General features: G+C 45.5%; 1 non-coding gene across 1 annotated transcript; it reads right to left on the bottom strand.

The window, feature by feature from the left end:
- Nucleotides 1-1,279: 1,279 nt before the first annotated feature.
- Nucleotides 1,280-1,352, bottom strand: trnam-cau (transfer RNA methionine (anticodon CAU)). The gene has a single exon. It is a non-coding gene; the product is annotated as a tRNA-Met (tRNA).
- Between the last annotated feature and the right edge of the window lie 24,354 nt (nucleotides 1,353-25,706).

The raw sequence follows: 25,706 nt of genomic DNA, 5'->3' as shown, positions 1-25,706 counted from the left end.
ACAGGAAACGTAGAGTAGTGGTGAACAGTTGTCTTTCGGACTGGAAGGAGGTCTGCAGTGGTGTTCCCCAGGAGTCGGTGCTGGGACCACTGCGTTTCTTGATATATATTAATGATTTGGACTTGGGTGTTCAGGTCGCAATTTCAAAATTTGCAGATGACACAAAACTTGGAAGCTCAGTAAACAGTGAGGAGGATAGTGATAGACTTCAAGAGGACATAGACAGGCTGGTGGCATGGGCGGACACGTGGCAGATGAAAATTAACGCAGAAAAATGCAAAGTGATGCATTTCGGCAGGAATAACAGGAGAGGCAATATAAACTAGAGGGCACAACTCTAAAAGGGGTACAGGAAAATAGAGATCTGGGTGTATATGTGAACAAATCATTGAAGGTGACAGGGCAGGTTGAGAAAGCGGTTAAAAAGCATACGGGATCCTGGGCTTTATAGGGAGAGTACAAAAGTATGGAAGTCATGATGAACCTTTATAAAACACGGTTCAGCCATATCTGGAGTATTGTGTTCAGTTCTGTGCACCGCACTTTAGGAATAACGTGAAGGCCTTAGAGAGGGTGCAGAAGAGATTTACTAGAATGATTCCAGGGATGAAGAATTTTAGTTACGTGGATAGACTGGAGAAGCTGGGGTTGTTCTCCTTGGAACAGAGAGGGTTGCGAGGAGATTTGATAGAGATTTTCAAAACCATGAAGGGTTTAGACAGAGTATATAGAGAGAAACAGTTCACATTGGCAGAAGGGTCAAGGACCAGAGGGCATAGATTTAAGGCGTTTGGCAAAATAACCAAAGGTGACATGAGGAAAAAGTTTTTTTTACACAGCGAGTGGTTAGAATCTGGAATGCACTGCCCGAGGGGGTGATTCAATCATGGAAAGGAAATACAAATGCAGGGCTACGGGGATGGGGCGGGGGAGTGGGACTAGCTGGATTGCTCTTTCATAGAGCCTGCACGGACTCGATAGGCCAAATGGCCTCATTCCGTGCTGTAACCTTTCTATGATTCTGATAGAGTGCTCGATGAGCATGTGAGAGATGGCAGGATAGATTCTTGCATTCTCCACACACCTTTTGACTTGGGTCAATTGTCCAGAAAAAAAAGTGGCGTCAGTTTTCAGCGAGCCCATGGTCCATGTACTTCTTAAACTTCACTGCGTGCTACGGTACAGAGAGGTCAAGGGGCAGCAAATCTTTTGGTGTGCTGCAGGAAGCAAAAATTCTTGATTTTGGTCATGAGCAAAGATGGAAAAAAAAGCTTAATCATGCCTTCTCCGAGGATTGAACTCAGGACCTTCAGATTATGAGACTGACGCGCTGCCTGCTGCGCTAAGAAGGCACTTGATGCCTAAATGTCCAGGCAGCACAAACATGTAGAACAGTTTGCAAGGTGTAAAGTCATAAACTGATCGGCAGTTTGCAAAAACCATCCATCCAGGTCGAAATCGAACCATCAGTTTTCTGAATTCTGGTCAGGCACGTTACCCATTGCTCCACTGGCTCAGGGCGTGGAGAGTAAGTCGGAGCTCACACTCCCACCGCGCCGCAGTATGAGCAGGTACCGAGTCAGTCTCGGTCATTCCCACGCGATTCCACGAGTCGGTGAGTGTCAAAAGGCGCACGGTGAACAATTACCAAAGAGATGGGCCTTTGCTACTTCCCTTCGATAGCTCAGCTGGTAGCGTGGAAAACTTGTAGAGATTAAAACTTGAAATCTTAAATCGCTGGTTTAATTCCGGCTCAAAATAGTGGTTTTGGAGTAAACGGTATTGAGCTCAAGGCCGCTTTCTTCACTTTACAGACTGCTTACTGCTTAAAATGTTGGCGCTTTTCATTTCTCAAACCCGAAAGCGTTCCGTGTCTGTCTGAACACGGCTGATTTGCTCGAGCATTTGCCTCTGCTCACCAGCAGGGAGCGCCTTTGAGCAACAACAGGTCAAACCGCACTCACTTTCAGACAAAAAAAGACTTCTTTCAGTCAGTCGGACAGGTCTCTCGCTGCTGAAAGGAGCGCCTTTCTGCATCAATTCTTTTTATTTTGAAAATATACTTTATTTCATAAAATTTAAGGATACATAAAGTTCAGGGTAAAAGTCACAATTTCAATTGAAAACAATATAAAACAGATCGCACACACTATGGTCCCATTATTTCAATACAAAGTACAGTACATATCTTATAATACATTCTGCATAATAAAAGGTGGGAATGCTTCACACAGTAGCCTTTTCCCATCGAGCCCTTGCATAGGCTGCACCGCGCCTCAGTGCGTCCCGCAGCACATTCTCCTGGACCTTGGATTGTGCCAGTCGGCAACACTCGGTCGTGGACCGCTCCTTCAGCTGGAACACCAGGAGGTTTTGAGCGGACCAAAGAGCCTCCTTCACCGAGTTGATGGTCTTCCAGCAGCAGTTGATATCTGTCTCAGTGTGCCTTCTGGGAAACTGCCTGTAGCGCACAGCGTCCTGTGTTACCGAGGTGTTGGAGATGAACTGGGACGGATAGCAACGCATCTCTCTCCACACATTCTGCGTGAAAGTCCAGTCCACCAGGAGACGGACAACGGTCTCGTCCCCATTGTAGCCTTGAAGGCAGCTCGAGGTGGTGCTGAGATTCCGTGTGTGTTGGAAGGACCGCACTGGGAGGGTCCTTCTCACCACCATCCAGACCACATCCCGTTGCCTGTTGGTCAGTTCCGGCGACGAGACTTTCTGCCAAATGGCATCGACCGTCTGGCCGGGGAATTGCCCGATTGGATCCACCTTCTCCTTTTCCTGCAGGACCCACAGAACGTTCCTCGTCGACCACTGTCTGACGGCCTTGTGGTCGAAGTGGTTTCTCCTCAGGAACATCTCCACCTGGGACAGGTGGGGGGTGGAGGGGGGCAGTTGGGTCGGTCCAGCTGGACGGGGCGTTCCTGGTTCTGCTCGGCCAGCATGGCCAGACCCAGTTTTATCAGTGTATTGGACAGGTAGAAACTCAGCACGTAGGGACACTTGGTGTTTGCAGACTGGGGCACTACACACATCCGGAGGCAGCCACACGCAAAGGTGTCCATCAGGATCAGGGCAGCATTGGGGACGCTTCTGCCACCTTTGTCTGGGGGGCTTGTACACGGTGTCCCTGTGGACACATTCTCCAGACAAAGTGGAAGATAGCTCGGATGACTGTGGTGACGGAGCTGTGGGGAATGGGCCAGACCTGGGCCACGTAGAACAACACCGCGAGTACCTCACACCTTATCACCAGGTTATTGTTGGCTACGGTGAGAGAGCGTTCCCCCAATATGCCAAGGTTCTCTTTGGCCTTGGCGACACGGTCCTCCCATTTTTTTGGTGGAATCTTGGGGCCCCCGAACCCGATCCCCAACACCATCAGGTAGTCGGACCTGACGGTGAAAGGGACAAAGAATCGGGTCTCCCAACTGCCACAGAACATGTCCTTACTCTTACTGCGGTTCACTCTGGACCCCAAGGCCAGCTCGAGTCGTTCGCAGATGCCCATCAGTCTGTGAACCGACTGCTGATCGGAGCAAAGGACGGTGATGTCATCCATGTACAAGGAGGCCTTAACCTGAGAGCCTCCACTGCCTGGGATCGTCATCCCCCTGATACCTGTGTCCTTCCTGATGGACACCCCAAACACATGAAAAAGACCGCAGAGATTTAATTGGAAAACTCTCTGACTCCCGCCCATTGATTAGGACTGCGCGATGGATGTCCATATAGAGCAGTCGGATCCAATCGCGGATTCCCTCCCCAAACCCTATTTTGTAGAGCGTGTCCATCATGTATGTGTGGGATATTATATCGAAGGCCTTCCCCTGACCCAGGCTGAAGAGGCAGGTGTTGACCCCTCTGCCCTGCACGTAGGCGATCGTATCCCAGAGCAGTACAAGGATATCAGAGGTCGTCCTGCTGGGTAAAGTACAGGTCTGATCGGGGTGGTTCACCCACTCCAGAGCAGATTCGAGCCTGTTGGCGAAGGCCTTCGACAGAATCTTGTAGTCAGCATTAGCAGGGAAATGTGTCGCCAATTTCTGATTTATTCCCTCTCCCCCTTCTGCTTGTAGATGAGGGTGATGATGCCATTCCTCATGGACTCTGACATGCTGCCTGCCAGAAGCATACCCCCGTACACTTCAAGTAGGCCTGGGCCAATCCAGTCCCACAAAGCCGAGTACAAATCAACCGGTAAACCATCGCTCCCCGGAGTTCTACTCTTCTCGAAAGACTGGACGGCCTTTGTCAGCATCGTCCGAGTTCAGTCGCCGATCCATGCTCTCCAGCTCGCTGTCATCTAAGACCTCCGTGACAGAGGACAGCAAGGTTTGAGAGGCCGTGCTGTCTCTGGGCTTCGCGTCATACAGCCCGGCATAAAAGGACTTGCTGATCCTCAGTACTTCGGTCTGTGAAGACGTCACCGAGCCCTCTTCCTTCTTCAGACTGCTGATCACCAGAGGTCTCTCTGTGTAGCTTCTGGAAGAAGAAGCGCGAGCACTTTTCGCCCTGCCCCACCGAGCGGACTCTGGACCAAAAGGTGATCTTCGAGGCCTCGGAGGTGAAGAGTGAGACTTGCTGGTCCTTCACCTCTCTGAGTTCCTCCCCGACATCGATCCCCATCGACTGCAGCTGGAGCAAATCCTGCATGCTTTTCTGGAGCTGGGACAATTTCCTCTGTCTCTCTCTCGCCCCTTTAACTGTACGGTTCAAACCGTGCAATCACAGGGTGAGGCCCCTTTAACTGGAGAGATCAAACCGTGAGATCAGAGGATGAGGCCCCTTTAACTGGACGTTTCACACCGTGAGATCACAGGGTGAAGCCTCTTTAACTGGACGGGTCATACCGTGAGATCAGAGGGTTAGGCCCCTTTCACTGGACGGGTCACACCGTGAGATCTCAGGGTGAGACTGTTTTAACTGGATGGGTCACACCGTGAGATATCAGGGTAAGGCTCTGTGATTCCAGGTGATATTTCCTCGCTCGACTAATTTAAATATGTGAGGTGGCGAGAGTGTTGGAGAAATGAAGGCTTGAGATGGCAGAAGCACAGGGTCTCAGCAGCAGTGTGACCAGGACTGTACTTTGTAACTGGTGCAGGGAAACAGCAGTGGGAACAGAAATCACAAAATCACAAGAGACTTAGAGGTCCATGTATATAGATCATTAAAATGCCATGGACAGGTACAGAAAATATTCTTAGAAGGCTATTGGAATGCTGGTCTTCATATATATAGAGGACTGGAATACGTGGGTAGAATTATGCTACAGCTATACAAAGTCCTATACACCTGGAGTACTGTGTTCAGTCCTGGGTGCCACACCATAGGAAGGACATATTGGCCTTGGGAGTGCAGAGCAGATTTACTGGAATGATACCTGGACACTAAGAGTTAAATTACGAGGAGAGAGTAAACAAACCAGGCTTGTATTCCCTGGAATTTAGAAGATTAAGGGGTAATTTGATCGCAGTTTTCAAGGTGTTAAGGGGACCTGGTCGGATCGAAAGAGAGAAATTATTTCCGCTGTTTGGGCTGTCGAGGACTAGGGGACATAGCCTGAAAATTAAAGACAGGACTTTCAGGAGTGAAGTTCGGAAACACTTCTGCAGGGAAAGGGTGGGAGAAGTTTGGAAATCTCTTCCTCAAACAGCAGGTGATGCTAGCTCAAATATTAATTATAAATTTGATATTGAAAGATTTATGGTAACCAAATGTATGAAGGGATATGGGGCTAAGGCTGATATGTGGAGTTAGGTCACAGATTAAGCATGATCTCATTGAAAGGTGGAACAGGCTCGAGGGGCCAAATCGCCTAATCCTGTTCCGATCTTCCAATGTACCTATGTGTCAGCTTTCTGTGTTTATAAACACTTCACTGTATTTCACTCCGTCGCCAACACTGTGAAGCCTCCCCTGGTGTATCAGCTTTCAGTGTTTATAAACACTTCACTGTATTTTTCTCCATGTCCAACACTGTGAGGCCTCCCCTGGTGTATCAGTTTTCAGTGTTGAAAAATACTTCACCGTATTTCACTCCGTGTCCAAAACTGTGAGGCTCCCCTGGTGTGTCAGCTCCCTGTGTTTATAAACACCTCAATGTATTTCACTGCATTTCTAACTCTGTGAGGCCTCCTCCGATGTGTCAGCTCTCCATTAATAAACATTTCAATACATTTCTAACACTGTGAGGCCTTCAGTGTTTATAAACACTTCACTGTATTTCACTCCGTGTCCAACACTGTGAGGCCTCCCCTGGTCTATCAGCTTTCAGTGTTTACAAACACTTCACTGTATTTCACTCTGTCTCCAACACTGTGAGGCCTCCCCTGGTGTATCAGCTTTCAGTGCTTATCAACACTTCACTGTATTTCACTCCGTGTCCAACACTGTGAGGCCTCCTCTGGCATGTCAGTTCCCCGTGTTTATAAACACTTCAATGTATTTCACTGCATTTCCAACACTGTGAAGCCTTCCCCGATGTGTCACTCTCACTGGGCTATAAACTGGGTCGTGTAACGCCCGTTGTCTCGGCGCTATGAGGCCTCCTTATGCGCCCAGGTGGCGTCCGGAATGCGCGCGCATAAATCTAGCGTGACATGCTCCCACTGACACTGTGGGATAACATGTTGAAAGTAGTCACTTATTAATAGCAGGGAGAAACACTCCAGTGGCACAATTAGGGCCCATGGAGGCTGACATTAATTACAGTCACTGAACAAACAGATTCAGTTAACAACTTTAAATCCAACAATGTATATATCACAAGAAATATTTAACCAAATATTACACAGATGGAAAGCGCAAAGCCCAGTATATAATTTTAATAAATATTTGGAAGAAGAGAATCTATGAGACCCACAGTCTGACAGCACTGATGTGAAGGGAGAGAAGCTTTATTTACAGATTGCAGATTATTTCTGAGTGAAATCCTTCAATTTCACAGAGTTTCTACCCACTTCACAAGGGATGGGTTTAAACTCAGAGATGGGAACTGAACCATTCTACTGGTCAGTTTGGAGACAATTCTGCAAATATTGGTACAATCTCTGGATACGCCGTCAATATTGGCAAGTCTATGGGCCGTCTTGTAAATATCGGGGCAGTCTCTGGATCTACCTGTAAATAATGGCACAGACTTTGAATTCTACTGTAAATATTCGCACACTCTATGGATTTCCCTTCAGTTCTTCATACAGACTATGAGAAAGGCTCTGGATACTTTAAAATATTGATCCACTTCTGGATTTCCTGACGCAATCTGTGGACTGTCTAAATGTGTACACTGCCTAGTAACATTGTAAATATTGAACCTGCCGCACAGACCCCTGTAAATATTGATATAGACTGGTTACTGCGGAATGTATACAATCCCTGGCAGCACTTTATATATTGACTCACTCTCACAGACCTCTGTAAATACTGGCTCAATCTGGGAACTCCCTGAATATCTACAATCCTTGGTACGCCTATATATATTGCTCACCCTCACAGAATCTTTTAAATATTGGAACATTCTGGTGACACCCTGAATATCTACAGTCCTTGGGATCACTTTAGATATTGACTCACTCCCATGGGAACCTGTAAATACTGACACAATCCAGGTTCTGTCATAATATCTACAGTCCTTGTTACCACTGCAAATATCGACTCACTCTCACAGGCTCCTGTAAATACTGACACATTTTGGGGACTGTCTCAATATCTACAGTCCTTGGTACCCCTTTATATATTGAATCACTCTCAAAGACCGCTGTAAATACTGACACAATCTGGGAACTCTCTGGATATCACCAGTCCTTGGCACCCCTTTATATATTAACTCACTCTCACAAACCATTGTAAATACTGTCACATTCTAGGGAATTCCTGAATATGTACCTTATTACATATTGACTCAATCTCAGAGATCCCTCTATTAATGACACAATCTGGGAACTCAATGAATATCTAAAGTCCATGGCATCATTTTATATGTTGACTCAAGCTCACAGACCCCTGTAAATACTGGCACAATCTGGCAACTGGCTGAATAGCTCCAGTCCTTGGTATCCCTTTATATATTACAGGGAGGCCGTAATTACTCTGGACAGAGTGCAGAGAAGATTTACAATAATATTGCCAGGTCTTGTAAATTGCAGAGAGTTTGGATAGGCTGTGTTTTTTTTTCCTGGAGCAGAGGAGGCTGAGGGGAGACTTGATTGCGGTGTACAAAATTATGAGGGGCCCAGATAGAGGAGACAGGAAGTACCCGTTCCCCCTCACGGAGAGTTCAAGAACTCGAGGACATAGATTTAAGCTGATTGGCGGACGGATTAGAGGGGACATGAGGAAAAACTTTTTTACCCAGAGTGTGGTGGATGTTTGGAATTCGCTGCCCGAATTGATGGTGGAGGCAGGGACCCGCAACTCTTTTAAAAAGTACATACACCTGCACCTAAAGTGCTTTAAGCTGCAGGGCTACTGACCGGGTGCTGGAAGGTGGGATTGGAATGGGCACCTGGTTGTTGTTCGAGCCGGCACGGACACGATGGGACGAATAGCCCCCTTGTGTGCTGTATCTATTCTCTGGTTCTATGGTTCTATATTGATTCAATCTCGCAGAACCCTGTAAACACTGTCACAGTCTGGGAACTTCCTGATTATCTACAGTCCTTGGTGCCCCTTTATTTATTGGCTCACTCTCACAGAACCTTGTAATAATGACACAATATGGGGACTCCCTGATTGTCGACAGTCCTTGGTACCACTGCAAATATCGAGTCACTTTCACAGACCCCTGTAAATACTATCACAGTCTGGGGACTTCCTGCATATCTACAGACCAAGGCACCCTTTTACATATTGTCTCACTCTCAGACATCACTCTACACACTGACACAATCTGGGAACTGTCTGATCATCCACAGTCCATGGCATCCTTTTATATATTGACTCACTCTCACAGACCCCTGTAAATACTGACACGATCTGGGGACTTCCTGCATATCTACAGTCCAAGGCACCCTTTTACATGTTGTCTCACTCTCAGAGATACCTCTGCAGACTGACACAATCTGGGAACTGTCTGAATATCTACAGTCCTTGGCAACCTCTTACATATTGCCTCACTCTCAGACATCACTCTACACACTGACACAATCTGGGAACTGTCTGATTATCCACAGCCCATGGCATCCTTTTACATATTGACTCACTCTCACAGACCCCTGTAAATACTGACACGATCTGGGGACTCCCTGAATATCTCCAGTCCTTGGTCACCCTATAAATATCGACTCACTCCCACAGACCCCTGTAAATAATGACACAATCTTGGAACTATCTGAATATCTACAGTCCTCGGCACACCTTTATATATTGACTCACTGTCACAGAACCATGTAAATAATGACACATTCCGGGGACTCGCTGAGTGTACAGTCCTTACAGTCCCTGTAAATGTTGATTCACTCTCATAGGCCCCTGTAAATAATGATACAATTGAGTGACTGTCCAAATATATACAGTCCTTGTTACCCCTTTATTTATTGACTCACTCCCACAGACCCCTGTAAATATTATCACAGTCTGGGTACTTCCTGAATAGCTCTTGTCCTTGGTAACCCTGTAAATATCGACTCGCTCTCACAGACCCCTGTAAATAGTGACACAATCTCGGCACTCCCTAAATATGTCCAGTCCTTGGTATCTCTTTATTTAATGAATCACTTTCACAGAACCCTGTAAATAATGACACATTCTGGGGACTCCCTGAATGTCCATGGTCCTTGGTATCCCTGTAAATATCGATTCACTCCCACAGACCCGTCAAAATAATGATACAATCTCGTGACTGTCAGAATATGTACAGTCCTTGGTACCACTTTATTTATTGACTATCTCCCACAGAAACATGATATAGTATGGGGACTCCTTGAATGTCTGCAGTCCTTGGCGCCCCTGTTATTATCGACTCACTCTCACAGACCCCTGTAAATGCTGACACAATCTGGGAACTCTCTGAATATCTACAGCTCTTGGTACCCCTTTATATATTGACTCACTCTCAGAGACCTCTGTAAACATTGACACAGTCTGGGGACTTCCTGAATATCTACAGCTCTTGGTACCCCTTTTATATTGACTCACTCTCAGAGACCTCTGTAAACATTGACACAGTCTGGGGACTTCCTGAACATCTCCAATCCTTGGTACCACTGTAAATATCGTCGAACTCTCACAGACCCTTGTAAATAATGACACAATCTCGGAACTGTCTGGATATTTGCAGTCCTTAGTACCCCTTTATATATTGATTCACTTTCACAGACCCCTCTGAATGCTGACTCAATCTGGACACTGTCGGAATATCTACAGTCGTTGGTATCGTTTTATATGATAACTCACTCTCACAGACCCCTGTAAATAATGACACAATCTCGGAGCTGTCTGGATATTTGCAGTCCTTAATACCCCTTTATATATTGATTCACTTTCACAGACCCCTTTGAATGCTGACTCAATCTGGACACTGTCTGAATATCTATAGTCCTTGGTACCGTTTTATATGTTAACTCACTCTCACAGACCCCTGAAAATAATGACACAGTCTGGGGACTTCCTGAATATCTATAGTCTTTTGTACCCTTTTACAAATTGACTCACGCTTAAAGATCCCTCCACATACTGACACAATCTGGGAACTGCCTGGATAACTACAGTCCTTGATACCCTTTTATATATTGACTCACCCTCACAGATCGCTGTTAATACTGAGACAATCTGGGGACTCCATGAATATCTACAGTCCTTGTTACCCCTTTATATATTGACTCACTCTTACAGACCCTGTAAATAATGACACAACCTGGGAACTCCCTGAATATCTACAGTCCTTGTTACCCCTTTATATATTGACTCACTCTGACAGACCCCTCGAAATGCTGACACAATATGGGTACAGGCTGAACATCTACTGTCCTTGGTACCATTTTATATATCGATTCACTCTCACAGACCCATTTAATTACTTCCAAAATCTGGGTACTCCCCGAATATCTACCATCCTTGGTACCCCTTTATATATTGTCTCACTCTCACACAACCTTGTAAATACTGACAATTTCTGGGGAATTCCTGAATTTCTACAATCCTTGGTGCCTCTGCAAATATCGACACACTCTCACAGACCCATGTAAATAATGATAAAGCGGCTGGGGACTTCCTGATGTCTGCAGTCCTTGGTACCCCTTTAATAATCGACTCACACTCACAGACCGCTGTAAATGTTGACACAATCTTGGAACTGTCTGAATATCTACAGTCCTTGGTACAATTTAATATATTGACTCACTCTCACAGACCCCTGTAAATAATGGCACAATCCGGGGACTTCCTGACAATCTACAGGCCTTGGTAGCTTTTTCTATATTGATCAATCTCTCAGACGGCTGTAAATGATGACACCATCTGGGGAATTCCTGGATATGTGCAGTCCTTGATATTCTTTTATACATTGACTCACTCACACAGACTCCTGTAAACACTGACACAACGCCGGGATTCCCGGAATATGTGTTTTCCTTGGTACCCTTTTACATATTGACTCACTATCAGAGATCCCGCTATATAGTGACACAATCTGGGGACTCTCTGAATATCTACAGTCCTTGGTACAATTTTATATATTGACTCACTCTCACAGCCTCCTGCAAATGCTGACACAATCTGGGGACTCCCTGAATGTCTACAGTCCTTTGTACCACTGCAAATATCGACTCGCTCTCACAGACCCCTCTAAATACTGACACAGTCTGGGGACTCCGTGAATGTCTACATCGCTTGGTATGCCTTTATTTATTGTCTCATTGTCACAGAACCCTGTTCGTACTGATACAGTGTGGGGACTCCCAGAATGTCTACAGTCCTTGGTACCCCTGTAATTATCGACTCACTCTCACAGACCCATGTAACTGCTGAAACAATCTGGGAACGATCTGAATATCTATAGTCCTTGGTACCCCTTTATATATTGACTCACTCTCACAGACCCCTTCATATGCTGTCTCATTCTGAGGACTTGCTGAATATCTACAGTCCTTGGTATCCCTGTAAATATCGACTCACTCTCAAAGACACCTGTTAATAATGAAACAATCTGTGGACTCCCTGAATATCTACAATATTTGGTTACCCTTCAGATAGTGACTCACTCTCACAGACCCCTGTAAATACCGACACATTCTGGGGACTTCCAGAATGTCTACAGTCCTTGGTATCCGTTTAAATATTGACTCACTCCCTGTAAATAATAATACAATCTAGGGACTGTCAGAAATATCAACAGTCCTTGGTACACCTTTATTTATTGACTCACTGTCACAGAATCCTGTAAATACTGACACAGTCTGGGGACTCCGTGAATGTCTACAGTCCTTGGTAACACTGCAAATATTGACTCACTCTCACAGACCCCTGCTAATAATGATACAATCCAGGGACTGTCAGAATATCCACAGTCCTTGGCAACCCTTTCTTTATTGACTCACTGTCACAGACCCCTATTAGAACTGATAGAGTATGATGACTCCCAGAATGTCTACAGTCATTGATATCCCTGTAAATATTGACTCTCTCCCACAGACGCGTTCAAAAACTATCACAGTCTGGGGACTTGCTGAATGTCCACAGAACCTCGTAAATGCTGACGCAATCTGGGAACTGTCTGAATATCTACAGTCCTTGGTACCATTTATATATTGAATCTCTCCCATAGACCCCTTCAAAAACTATCACAGTCTGGGGACATCTTGAATGTCCACAGAACCCCGTAAATGCTGACACAATCTGCGAACTGTCTGAAGATCTACAGTCCTAGGTATCCTTTTACACATTGACTCACTCTCAGAGATCCTTTTGCATACTGACACAATCTGGAAACTCTGGATATCTACAGTCGTTGCTACACTTTATATATTAACTCACTCTCACTCCCAGACCCCTGTAAATACTGACACAGACTGGGGACTTCCTGAATATAAACAGTCCTTGGTACCCTTTTACATATTGACTCACTCTCACAGACACCTGTAAATACTGATACAATCTGGGAACTGTCTGAATATCGAAAGACCTTTGTACCCCTCTATATATTGACTCACTCACACAGACCTCTGTAAATACTGTCGCAGGCTGGGGACTTCCTGAATATCAGCAGTCCTGATTTTCCTTTTACATATTGACTCAGTCCCACAGACCCCTGTAAATACTGTCACATGAGTCGGTCGTTCAGCCCATCAAAACTATTGTACAGGAACAGGAGGAGGCCACGGTGACTCAGTGCTCCCAGTGATCAAATGAACCCTCAATGCCCCACAGAGATCCCACAGTGACCCAGTGATCCCACAATCTCCCAGTGATCCCACAGATTCCCAGTGGTCCCACATTGCCCACTGTGACCTGTGATCCCACAGTGATCCAGTGATCCCACCGTTACCCAGTGATCCCACAGAGACCCAGCGATCACCGTGACCAAGTGACCAAATGCCCCACTGAGATTGCACTGTAATCCAGTGAGCCCACAGTGCTCCCAGTGATCCCACAGTAACCAAGACACAAACCACATGAGCCACATTGGGAGCAGCCTGTGGTGAAGGCCTCGGTCAGTCCCCTCTGGAGAGAAAGCTTCTTTGCCAAGGATTCCTCCTCCTCCTCCCAAAATTTCTCTTTTCACATCTTCATGTTACGGCATTTCGACAAAAGTAATCCACTGGAGAGAGAGAGAGAAATAAGGAATTGATTAAAAACAAAGCAAGAGATGAAAAAAACATAGCAAGAGCCCAGAGTTCCCTCACACTCACACTCACTCACATTCATTCCGTTCCACAGGCAATCTCTCAGTAAACACCATTGACAAAATCCCCAGTTAAAAAGCAACGAATCTAAAGAAAAAAGAGGAAAGTTGGGAGAGAGAGAGAGAGACTCGGGACAGACTGAAGAGCGCATGTTGTTTCACTCTTTCTCTAATACAAGTTTTCAGGGTTTTCTCTCCTGCTTTGCCACTCACTCATTCCCCCTAAAAGGTGCCGGTATGACTCTCTGTCCTGGTCAATATTTGCTGCAGGGTCCAAACTGCCCCGAGTTCGTTTTCTCTTCTGTTCCTGGAACAGGGAACAAAAAGGTGAACAAACTTTCCCTTTGCTCTTTTCTCTTATTTTAATTAGCAGTGGATAAAAAGCTTTTAGTTTATGGTCAACGTACAGTTTGTGGCTTTTTCCAATTCGCGAAAGAATTCAAATAAATTCATGTCATTTAAAACAGCTGAAGCAAAGAACTTAATAAAAAAAACAAATAGACAGTAAGATCCCTCACTCAGTTACAGGGACAATCTCTCAGCAACATTCATTTGGAGAGAAACAAAGCCCAGTTTCGAAAGGAGGTAAATGTAAAGATTGAGAGACAATCCTTATAGACATAACAACTTGTATTTATATATCACAGCAACTACTACAACAACAACTTGTATATAAATATGTATATATTTACACATTACCACGACTACATGGCTCAGATAAGGGTTGTGGGGAAAGAGCTGAGAGGGAAATGGGATCGCCCTTTCAAAGAGCCAGCGCAGGCACGGTGGGCCGAATGGCCTCCTCCTGTGTTGCACCCACTATGACACGATGAGCAACAACTTCAAAGTCTGGGACAGGAAAAAAAATACCCGCCTCTGCAGCAGCCATCTTACTGAGGGGCAAGTTTGATATCATACTTTGGGCCAAGGTGGACATCATATTGGGGTCAAGATGACCATGTTAAACAAAATGGCCACCCTGAACTTGAAACAAAATGGCTGCCCTGAACCTGAAACGGAATGGCCGCCAGTAATGCAGCCATCATGATGACGGGTAGGGCGACCATTTTAGTGAGGGGCAAAGTGGGCACCTTAAACAAAATGGCTGCCATGAAGTTTAATCAAAATCGCTGCATTGAACGGGAAGTAAAATGGGCACCAGTCAGGGTGAGGAGCAAGGTAGAGCTTGTTATGGAGACAGACGGAGAGGGCTCATTTGCTGTTCCTGTTGAAGCACTGTTGCACGATAGTTAAAGATACAAACTGTGTGAGAATGGCACTAGCTGGTGTTTAACACAAAGACAGCGGTGCAGTGAGGGAATTAAACACCAAAATGTGAACTTCTGCAAAACAATGGATTAACATTTGTTTATTTGGACCGAATGCTTAAGGAGAAGGAGAGACCAGGCATTCGGAGGAAAGGTCCAATGAGTCATTTTGTGTAGAGAATGTATTTCTAGCTTCTATTCAATAAATCAGAGTAAAATTGGACTCAATCTGAATGTAGTTCTGATCTGGGATTTTGCTTATTTCTCCATTATTCATATTTTTTCTTTAATCTGAAACAATAACAGATCAGGAGAGTGCTGAGGGACCCTGTCCAGTTTAGTAACACAGCAGAAGGGGTAAGAGTACATTGTGATTTATTACAGAATGCAGCAGCTCACTGGGAAAGTTACACACGGTTCAGATGGAGGAGCAAAAAGGTGCAAAGTGATTTTACACTTTAATTTGGGGCAATGACTTTTTGTCTCCACGAGGTTTCATTTTACATTTAACTTAATGAACTCTTTTTCCGAAAGAAACTTCAGGCAGAAACCATGACGTCGTGAAGAAAACAATAATTTATTATTATTAATAAACTAGAAAAATTGACATTATAATTTAAACAACATCTTGTGTTTATGCCCGATTTGGAATTGCTTTTACAACAATAAAACAACACATTCTGAATTCCTAAAATGCATAAAAGTTTGGAAACCAATTGTTTATCTGAGACTAAGCCCACAACGAAAGTTTTATTCAGATGGTTGGCTCAAGCTTCCCGGGAAGATTCGAGGTATTTTGATGGATTCCTTTGTAGTGTAGCGTGGCTTTCTCTTGCAGCCAGGTCATCTGCTTCACAGGCAATCTGTAAACCAATATCGAGGCAACAAGCTGGGAGGTAGCGAGCAGTCATGAAGATTCCAGTTGAGGTGGTGCTGCCAGGAAGTGAAAGGTGAGGTTGGAGCAGTCGTGGTGGATCTGTGTCTCTCCCCACTGAACAACTGCCCAGCTTTTAGAGATATTTTTAACACAGAATTACACCTCTGGGACGGTGGCTTCTCAACAACAGGTTCCCACAAATACAACCCACAATTGATTGACACTTCATTTGTTTTCTCTCAGTGTCCACAACATAACCAAGTTAAGTCGGCAGGAGTTCAAACGACCTCCAGCCCTCCAGCAATCGTTCTTGTTGCTATGGTGATCTAAACTCTGCTGTGTGATCTTTTACAATGTGTCATTAACAATCATTTTAAGAGTCCTTTTCCTTCAGATATGCTGAAGCCGATTTAGTCTCAGGCTTTCGTTCATCAGATGATTTTTTTTACTGCACAGAGCAGCTGGGAAACTCCTGCAGTAAGTAATGGTCAGTGTCAGGTGCACAAGGCTGAGTGACTTTATTGTTCAGCCTCCAGGCATCACCTTAAGAAATGTAAAAATTAAATCCACAAGAGTGTTACCCCAGAACAAACATGAAGTGTCTGGCCTGCTTCATCTGCTGCTGTTCTGCTGGTCAGCACTCTCACACACTCCAGGATGATTACACAGTTTGTTTGGTTATTTAATGCATTCTGTGTTCTATTCTCAATCCACTCTCTACCCTCCTGTCACTATATATGTTTGATCGTATTTCATTGTGTCTGATTTCTGTTTATATCGTTTGTCTCTGTTTATTTTCTGTGTGTTTTTCTATCTTGTTATTTCCACTTCTACTTCCATCACTTTGTATGTATTCCTCAGTCTCTCCCTCTCGTTCCATCCATGTCTGCTTGCTCCCTCTCATTATATATATGATTCATTTCACTCTTTCTTTCTCTCGTTATTTTTCTCTCCTTTCTTAGAAACTGCCTTTATATCTCGCCTTCACCAAGTAGTTCTTTCTTTCTCCCTCTTTGTTTCTCTCTCTCTCTCTTTCTCTCTCTCACACACACCCTCGCTTTGATGTGAATCTGTGTGATATTTTCTGCGCTTTTTTAATCATTATATTTATTGTCCTTGCGTTCTCTCTCCATCTGTCTTTATCTCTCTCTCTCTCTTTCCCCTCTCTCTGTTTCTCTCTCCGCTGCGTCTCTCTGTCTCTCTCTGTCTCTCTCTCCCTTTTCTCTCTCGGTCTCCCTCTCCCTCTCTTCCTCTCCCTCTCTCTCTGTCTCTTTCTCCCGCTTTCTCTATCTCCATGTCATTCTCTCTCTCTCTCTACTTCCCCCTCCCCCTTGTTCTCTCCCTTTCCATTTATGGGGACTGCACCCATTCTGATCAGGCCCACAGCAGCTACTTTTATTCCAAGCTTTTCAAAATTTGCCCCGTGGCCATTTCGTTGAAGCACAGATGAGCTCTTTGGAGCCGCCATTTCGAGCAACAATTCATGTGTCGCCTGTGAAGCAAATCCTGTCTCAATGGGTCAGGTTATCAATAAAATGTAATCTCAGAACCAGATTTAAGATCATTTCAGGGCTCTGTGCTGCTAATATAAAATGTACTTTCCATCCCCCGGGAAGTGCAGGGGATGGAGTATGAAATGGGATTTAGTTCTAGTGCTTGAAACCCTTCAGCTCGTTCTCTGATTTCACTAATTTAACAATTAGATTGAGTGGGTATCTCACTGCGTTCCTCAGCTCCTCTCTGAATTTAGTTTGGGTCAGGACATAAATACACGTGGTTGTGCAGGAACTGAGAAGCTGCAGCATCTTTGCTGTGTTTTCTGTGAGATAAACAGGGTCAGTGTAGGAGTAATAATACCGGATGTCTGCAATTCGCACATGAATGTAAAATACAACCTGTGTCAGCCATAACAGTATAAAACTGCCCGATACACTGAAGAGTAAAATGATGGATTTCTTTCGGTTCTCCATCTCTGGATCACTCTGATTCTCTCCATTGCTGCGGCCCCGGAGTCCCCTGCGGACTCGACTGGACGCTAAAATACGCCTGACTGTCAGAACATTGAACAGCAAAATCAGACAGAACGGGACACAAGGGGTTAAAATGAGGTGAAACATCTCAAATGCGGCCCATGCGGGGGAAGTACGGAAGATCAATTTAGTCCCACAAAACCAGGGAACATTTTCAATTATGAATTGTGCTTCAAGTGTAAAGTACCAGGGGACACTCTCCAAACAGCCCAGCACACTCACTGTTCCCAAAACCACAGCCGCCGTTCTCTCGGTGCAATATTTAGTTTTCAGCTTCTCACAACAAATGGCCACAAATCGATCAAAGGTGAAAGTGACCGTGAACCAGACAGAAACATTCGCGGTTGCATAACCCAAGAATATAATAAAACTACACACGGGAGTGATGTCCAGGAATGAAAATGCGAGATACATCAAAGTAATCTGTCTCAATATCGGATCCGCTATAACGACGAGGAGATCGGCCACTGCCATTCCCACCAGGTAGACACTGATACATTTGGAGAGACCGCACTTTCCTCGGGACAGGATCACAATTGCCACCAAGTTAACTGTAAGACAGAGAAAAGGAAGCAGAGAAATTACTGATCAGACCTGGAGTCAAAGCAGCAGTTTGAGAGGATCTGGGGTGAAATTTCCATCTTCGTTGCTGCATCGAAGGGTGGAAAGTGATTGATTGACCTCGGCAGCGCTTTCGGGTAGAGAGATGTTTTTAAAATCAAATGAGCACCGGATCCAGTGGAAGGACCGAGTGAGGGCGCAGTGGCGGTGGGGAAGGGAGAAGGGGTTTTACACACAGGGAATCCAGCGGATTATAGCCGGATTTGGGCTCCAGACGGAGAGGGAAGGAGAGCGAAGGGTCGGCAAGGTGATGGTACAGGTGGAGGTACAGCTGGTTTGTTGCTCTGGGTCAAGACAGCCGACAGGGGCTGGCACGAAACGGGAAAGGCAGCTGGAGTCCGTGCCAGTGAGTGAGATTGGGAGGGAGCCTAGGAAAAGGACATGTTGGAGCTGGAGGGAAGTCAGGATCAGATAGTTTGGGAAACGGGATAAACTGAAACAACGGATGAGGAGACAGAGGATTCAATGCAGTGGGAGGAGAGGCTGGGATTCACAGTGAGAGAATGCAGCAGAGTGTTAGAGGAAATCTAATCTATCGGTCCCACGAACACAATCCATCTAATACATTCAACAGTTCATTTCTGTGGTTATTGATTTCAGGGAACCTGTGTTGCGTTTAAAATATGTTCAAAAATTAAATTGATATGTATCAATTAAATCAACCTCGTTGTTTATTGAATTCTGCCGAGCTTTAAACGGACAGTATCCGAATAATTCATTATGATCAAGAAATTACTGATTGTATTCTTGAAGTACATTTTCATTAAGTTTAGTGTTACGTTGGAAAACAATGAACATTCACAAAAACAGACTGAGGACCTGACAGGGATATAAACATGAGGAGCGAGTCACACAATACAAACTCACCCAATCTGACCATATCATAAGTCACATTTTCTATGTTTAATTGTACTGGAAGTTTCAGCAGTTCATTCTGATGAATTATTCACACCACAGCCTCTCGCTTTCCCTCTCAGTCGCCCTCTCTATCACTCATTCTACTCTCTTTCTCAAGTCCATTTTCATATCCGATTAAATCCTATCATCCTGTGCCAGCATTCTGTTCACAAGCCCCGTGTTCCACCGATCCTATTCTCAGTCAGCTTGTTAAATAGTGAAGCCTCTGTGGAACAGTTCAATCTTTCTACAGATCATTCAAGTCTCCACCTGTTCACCGACACTGTTCACTTCATCTACAAATCATGGAATAAACAGAATCTATTGCCTCTTCCAGGCAAATCTCACAATAATTGAGATTCCATCTCCTGTAATTATGAAGTAAAGTGATAGATGGCGGGATTGTTCAATTAACAAAACGCCAAAATCACTCTTATAATCTACAGATAAATAGAAGGGCTCCTGATTCCAACAGGGACAGTGCAAACTGATACAAGATCGCATCAAATCATTTCATTTTACAGTGAAGCCCAGTGACAGTCAGTGAATTCATCCACAGTGAAACAGAGAAGGAGATGTGAAAGATTCAGCAGCAAACTCAGTTCAGTAACCAGACATCTGAAGCGGCGTCAGATACACACATAATGAAATAATATTTCATAACAGTGATCACCAATAAATACATTGAAACCCCAGTTAAACTGAAGCATGTTATTGGGGAGGGAGGACATTCCGCTGCCTCCTTGTAACACAGCTCTAAGTCCTGACTGCGTCTGATTCCAATACATTCATTACAGGGAATAATCCAGTAATAATGCCAGGTTTGTATATACAAAGGTCACGACAGATATAATATAACTCTTACAAGTCCAAGTGTTTCGAAGTTAAGGAGATAGCATTGTTCAACAATTTATTAATACAGAGAATAATCCAGTAACAATGCCAGTGTTGGATGTACAAAGTTCATTACGGATATAATGCAGCTCCGACAAGACCGAAAGAGCAGAGACTTAACACTTTCCATCATTCAACCAATATAACAGAACAGGTCAATGTGTAATATATGTAGGTAGAAAATGTAATTTGCCAATTACAGCATTAGACTTAACACTGATTTAAACCATTGACAGCTGGGATAATGGCTTACCTGGAACTCCAACGGCTGCAAGAACAGGATAATACATGCGTTGTATCTGAATTATTACTGGATATCCCATTTCTGTGAGAAGCACCGACTTCTGCTGGCCTGGAAACCACAGCTCCAGCAGGAACTCTGAGCTGATCCATTCCAACAAGTCCTGATTTATACAGGGGATAAGTCTCCACTGACACGGTTATACCCCTGATCATTGCTATTAATTACAGTCAGTTCAACAAACACATTAGATCAGCAGCTTTGACTCCGATGTAAATAATGTGGTGAATAAAACAAAAAGATCTCAAAGTCCAGGTGATTATCTTGATCGCACCTCTCTCAGGATTAAAGGTTAAATCTGTTCTCATACCGGACTCATCCAACAATAATGAGCGGCTCCATTTACAGTTCTAATATAATTGTATTGACCATGTTCACTCCAGGAGATTCATGTATAAATGTTACCGATTCTCCGCAGTGTAGACTGAATCCAGGGACACAAGCAGACCCGTTTCACTCTGTTATTGCAGTTTCCCAGTTAAAATATGAATTGTGAGTCTCTGACACGAGGACAGTTGAAGGGCAGGTTGGGGATTGCAGCCTAGAAATGACTGTGGGTGATATTAGGGGACGGACACTGAACGTGTCCCATTGACATTCCTCTCTCCGCTATTTGACTGCAGATGTTTACCCGTTTATTCTACATTGGTTAACAGCTCCAGTAAAATTGGTCCCATGTTGCACCGAACTCAGCTCATGACCCGATTTGACCTCCCTCACAAATGCCCCGTTATTCCCTCACCCGCCTCCATTCCTTCCTCAGCCCATTGACCACTGAAACCATCATCAATGCATCTGTCCCCTCCAGACTCCATTGCTCCAATGCGCTTCTGGCCGGACACCCAACCTCTACCTTCCATCAACGTGAACTCGTCCAAAATTCTGTTGTCCACGACTACCAGCGCCAGGTCCTGCTTGGCCTCACTGACCCTCACTGGCTCCCAGTTCCATATCCCTTAAATTTAAAATTCTCATTCTTGGATTTAAATCCCTCCATGGCCCACCTCTCCCCGTCTCCATACCTACAGACAGCCCACCCATCACCTCCTCATTCATCAGACACAGGCCTCTTCTAGTGGAATGACCCTCACTTGGTTCCAGTCACCTATTTGAACATAACCAGGAGAATCTTCTCTTCCGACCCTATCACCGTTATCTCTGATGTCTCTGAATGTTCAATCCTTGGCTCCCTCCTCTTCCTCATCTACATTCTGCCCTTTGGTGACACAATCCACCCTGTTTTTTTTTATTGGTGAGTCGCTCACCAATCACCCAATCCCTTACTGAACTGCATTGGATTCTAGTCTCAAAACCCAGTATTTTATTTCTTCCTTTCTTACACTTAAAATCCATTTGGCCTCACCCCTCCCTGACACTGCAGTGCAGTTCTGAGGGAGGGCAGTGTTGTTGAAGTGTCAGTATTGAGGCAGCACAGTACTGTCGGAGGGTAACTACTGAGGGAGCGCAGTACTGTCGGAGGGTCAATACTGAGGGAGCGCAGTGCTGTCGGAGGGTCAGTATTGAGGCAGCACAGCAATGAAGGAGGCGCCGACTTTTGTCGGACACATTAAAGCGAGGGCTAATCTGCCCTCTCAGGTGGGTGTAAAAGATCCCCTGGCAATATTCAAAATAGTCCAGGGGAGTTCTCCCCGGTGTCCTGGCAAATAACTTTCCATCAACCAACATTACTAAAACTGATTTTCTGGTCATTTATCTCAGTGAAATGTGTGGGATCTTGCTGTGTGCAAATTGGCTGTCGCGTTTCCTACATTACCACAGTGACTGCACTTCACAATGTACTTCATTGACTGTTTTGTGACGTCCTGATGTCATGAAAGGCGCTATATAAAGGACAATTCTTTCCTTCTTTCAGGCCTTTCATGAAACCTAACACTTGCTCCAAGCTTTTGTCATTCCTCCTAATATCTCCTTCTTTTGGGCCTTCTTTCGGGCACTATTGGGTCCTGCTCCCCTCTGCCAAAACTGCTCACTATTCAAGGGTCATCCTGGAATGTAAAGATAACCCCCGGCTTCTCTTCTCCACGACAAATCATCTTCTTAAACCCCTCTCCACGCCTCCTCCACCCTCACCTCCAACGAAAAATGCAAGGAGCTCATGGAATTCTTTGTCACTAAGGTTGAGACTATCCGTTCAGCTGCCTCCCTTACCCTAACCCACCAAACCAAACTTCACCTACGGCTCACCCCTGCCCAAGCCCTGAACTCACATCTTTCTCTTGTTTCTCTCCTGTCTCCCCTCATACCCTCTCCGAGCTCATCTTGACCATGAGACCCACCTCCTGCTCCCTTGACTCTATTCTCACGAAACTGCTGACCACCCAACTTCCCTTCCTGGGCCCCATGTTTGCTGATATTATCAACGGTTCCCTCTCTTCAGCTACTGACTACCTCCCATTCAAATCCGCCATCATCACCCCTCTCCTCAAAAAAACCAATCTTGACCCACTGCCTTGCAAATTAAAGCCCCATCTCCAACCTCCCTTTCCTTTCCAAAGACCTTGAACGTATTGTCACCTCTCAAATCCGTGCCCATCTTTCTCTCAACTCCATGTGTGAATCCCTTCCATCAGGTTTCTGCCCCTGCCACAGTACTGAAACGACCCTTATCAAAGTCACAAATTACATCCTATCACTGTGACGATGGTAAAATATCCCTCCTCATCCTTCTCGACCTGTCTGCAGCCATTGGTAAAGTTGACCACACCATCCTCCTCCAACGCCTCTCCTGCATCGTTCAGCTGGATGGTACTGAGCTCGTCTGGATTCATTCTCATCTATTCAGTCATAGCCAGAGAATCACCTGCAAAGGCTTCACTTCTGTCTCCCGCATCTTTACCTCTGGTGTCCCCGAAGGATCGATCCTTGGCCCCCTCCTATTTCTCACCTACATGCTGCCCCTCGGCGACATCATTCCATAGGTACACTGACGACGCCCAGCTCTACCTCACAACCACCTCCTTCGACCCCTCCACTGTCACTCATTTGTCACATTGCTTGTCCGACATCCAGTACTGGATGAGCAAAAATATCCTGCAACTAAATATTGGGAAGACTGAAGCCATTGTCTTTGGTCCCCGCTGCAAACTCCATTCCCGAGCAACTGACTCCATCCTTCTCCCTGGCCACTGTCTGAGGATGAACCAGACTGTTCACAACCTTGGCGACCTGAGATGATTTTCGGACCACATTTCTGCTCCATCACCAAGCCCGCCTGCTTCCACCTCCGTAACATCGCCCGCCTCCGCTCCTGCCTCAGCTCAACAGCTCCTTAAACATTCCTCCATGACCTTGTTACCTCGAGATTTGACTATTCCAATGCTCCCCTGGCCGGTCTCCCATATTGCACCTTCCATTTTCTTGTCCTCATCCAAAACCATGCAGCCCGTATCCTTACTCGCAACAAGTCAATGGGAATCAGGGGGGAAACTCTCCAGTGGCTGGAGTCATACCTAGCACAAAGGAAGATGGTAGTGGTTGTTGGAGGCCAATCATCTCAGCCCCAGGACATTGCTGCAGGAGTTCCTCAGGGCAGTGTCCTAGGCCCAAACATCTTCAGCTGCTTCATCAATGACCTTCCCTCCATCATAAAGTCAGAAATGAGGATGTTCGCTGAAGATTGCACAGTTTTCAGTTCCATTCGCAACCCCTCAGATCATAAAGCAGTCCGGGCCCGCATGCAGCAAGACCTGGACAACATCCAGGCTTGGGCTGTTAAGTGGCAAGTAACATTCGCGCCAGATAAGTGCCAGGCAATGACCATCTCCAACAAGAGAGAGTCTAACCACCTCCCCTTGACATTCAACGGCATTACCATCGCCGAATCCCCCACCATTAACATCCTGGGGGTCACCATTGACCAGAAACTGAACTGGACCAGCCATATAAATACCGTGGCTACGAGAACAGGTCAGAGGCTGGGTATTCTGCTACTCACCTCCAGACTCCCCTAAGCCTTTCCACCATCTACAAGGCAAAAATCAGGAGTGTGATGGAATACTCTCCACTTGTTTGGATGAGTGCAGCTCCAGCAACACTCAAAAAGCTCGATACCATCCAAGATAAAGCAGCCCGCTTGATTGGCACCCCATCCAGAACCCTAAACATTCACTTCCTTCACCACCAGTGCACTGTGGCTGCAGTGTGTACCATCCACGGGATGCACTGCAGGAACTCGCCAAGGCTTCTTCGACAGCACCTCCCAAACCAGCGACCTCTACCACCTGGAAGGACAAGGGCAGCAGGCACATGGGAACAACACCACCTGCACGTTCCCCTTCAAGTCACACACCATCCCGACTTGGAAATATATCGCCGTTCCTTCATCGTCGCTGGGTCAAAATCCTGGAACTCCCTTCCTAACAACACTGTGAGAACCGTCACCAAACGGACTGCAGCGGTTCAAGAAGGCGGCTTACCACCACTTTCTCAAGGGCAATTAGGGATGGGCAATAAATGCCGGCCGCGCCAGCGACGCCCACATCCCATGAACGAATTTTTAAAAATTCCCGTTCAACCAACATCCCTGTGCTTGATGACCAACATTGGCTCCCGGTCGGGGAACGCCTCAATTTTAAAATTCTCATCCTTTTTTTCAAATCCATCCATGGCCTTCGCCCTTCCTTATCTCTGTAAACTCCTCCAGCAAGAAAACCCTCGGAGATCTCGGCGCTCCTCCAATTCTGGCCTCTTGTGCATCCCTGGTTTTAATCACTCCACCATTGGAGCGCGTGCCTTTAGCTGCCGAGGCCCCAACTATGGAATTCCCTCCCTAAACTTCTCTGCCTCTCTCCCTCTCTCTCCTCCTTTAAGACGCTCCTTTGAATCTATCGATTTGAACAAGCTTTTGGTCAGCTGTCCTAATATCTCCATATGTAGCTCTGTGTCAAATATTGTTTGACAATCGCTCCTATGAAGCACCTTGGGATGTTTTACTACATTAAAGGCGCTA

Source organism: Heptranchias perlo, unplaced genomic scaffold, assembly GCF_035084215.1.
Source record: "Heptranchias perlo isolate sHepPer1 unplaced genomic scaffold, sHepPer1.hap1 HAP1_SCAFFOLD_62, whole genome shotgun sequence".
Taxonomy (NCBI): Eukaryota; Metazoa; Chordata; class Chondrichthyes; order Hexanchiformes; family Hexanchidae; genus Heptranchias; species Heptranchias perlo.
The sequence above is the reverse complement of the archived record's forward strand: the minus strand, read 5'-3'. Positions and strand labels throughout refer to the sequence as shown.